We start from the raw sequence: 2,115 nt of genomic DNA on the forward strand, positions 1-2,115 counted from the left end.
TGCTTCCTGGTTTCAAAACTTAAACTACCCACATAAGTTAGTTTAACCTTTTTTTTTTTTTTTTTTTTTTTTTTAACGGTAGAAACAGTGCGTTGGTTAAAGAATAAGGAAAGTTTTTGTAATCTTATCAAATAAAACACCCATTAGTTATAAAAAAAAAAAAATCTGTAAGAAAAATCATCTCGTCATGAAAAGCTGACCAGCTGCTACACAGGTTATAGGCTCGAGTGATTAGAGTTTTGATGTTGTGAATTATATATAATTATGATATATACCTGAAGAATTGAAGTCCGAGACCAGTGAAGGTTGCCTTTCAGTAAGTGTTTGTACGGAAGGTGCCATTGTTATAGGTTAGTAGACTAATGTGTGAATGTTTTCTTGCAGGTAAACCTGCTGCTCGGGTGTTTCGAGTTAACATATGTCAGAAAAAGGTTCATGTGAAAAAAGTATCGCCGATAATGAATGGGTTTAAATTCAGGCGGGCATTGTTCAAGCCAGTTATGTTCATGATAGCAAAGGAATCAATTAGCGTAGGAAGGGCCTAATGAGGATCCCATCGCTATATCATCAGTTTGCCTGTATAAACAAACATCAAAATGTGAAAACCGAGTAATGGCCTACAATCTCATGTAACTTTTTGGAGTTATATCTCGTGATATGTGCTGCTCAGATTGTGGACTAGTATATCCGTGGTTTCATGAAGGGGAACATTAGTGAACACTGACTCGTTGGAGCTTAAGGGATATAATTTCATTTACAAAGGTAGTGGAATTTTCAATTGTGTACTTTTGACGGCTATTTTAATGGATACAGTTATAGTTAAAATTACCAATCGAAGAAATAAATTATATAGCAAATGGTCAGCTTTTCATGACGAAATCCTTTTTCTTGAAGAATTCCTTGTAACCAATGGGTTTGTCATTAATCTCATAACATGGTTCTGAAATTATGTTATGGTAGAACAGCTGGTAATATGTATGGTATGAATTCGAGATATTTAGTGGTACGCGTTTAACTGCCTCTGTAACGGTCGTCCTGCCTAAAGCTAACCTATATTTGAATGACACAGAGCCTTTATTTGCAGCAGACTACTATGACCAAGGTATAAAAATTTAGTGACTTGTGTAATTGCTTTTCGTTTATGGAGAGATGAAGAAGGTTGATTGCTTTTGTAAGTTGTCACGCACTCTGTCTTGGATACTTTACAAAGAGACCAACTTCTATAGCATACTCGGACATATATATATATATATATATATATATATATATATATATATACATACACACACACACACACACACACACACACACACACACACACACACATATATATATATATATATATATATATATATATATATATTTATATTCACATAAACATACAACACACACGTACACACACACACATATATATGGGTGTGTGTGTGTGTATACAGTACACACACACACACACACATATAAATATATATATATATATATATATATATTTGTGTGTATGCATATATATTCATATACGTATGTATTTATGAATATATATGTATAGACATACATACAAACATGCACACACATATACAGACACACACACACACACACACACACACATATATATATATATATATATATATATTTACATATATAATCATATATATATGTAAATATGTAAATGTGTTAGATATATATATTTAGTTATATATTCATTTATATATGTATTATATATATATGTAAATTTATATCTACACATATATCTCGTGCACACATATGGGTTTATATATGTGTGTATGCGTATTATATATAAATACATATATGTTTACATTTACATATACATACATACATACATACATACATACATACATACATACATACATACATACATACATACATACATACATACATACATACACAAACACACTCACACATATATATTTATATACATGTATATATACATATATGTGTGTGCGTGTGTGCATACTAAATATAAATATACTAAGTATAAATATCTATGTATACAAAGTATGTATGCAGACACGCGCACACACACACATACACACGCACACACAAACCTCGCATTACACTGTCAAATTTTGTACTTGCGTTTGAATTTGAATCTAACGTCCA

This window comes from Penaeus chinensis, chromosome 1, assembly GCF_019202785.1.
Source record: "Penaeus chinensis breed Huanghai No. 1 chromosome 1, ASM1920278v2, whole genome shotgun sequence".
NCBI lineage: Eukaryota > Metazoa > Arthropoda > Malacostraca > Decapoda > Penaeidae > Penaeus > Penaeus chinensis.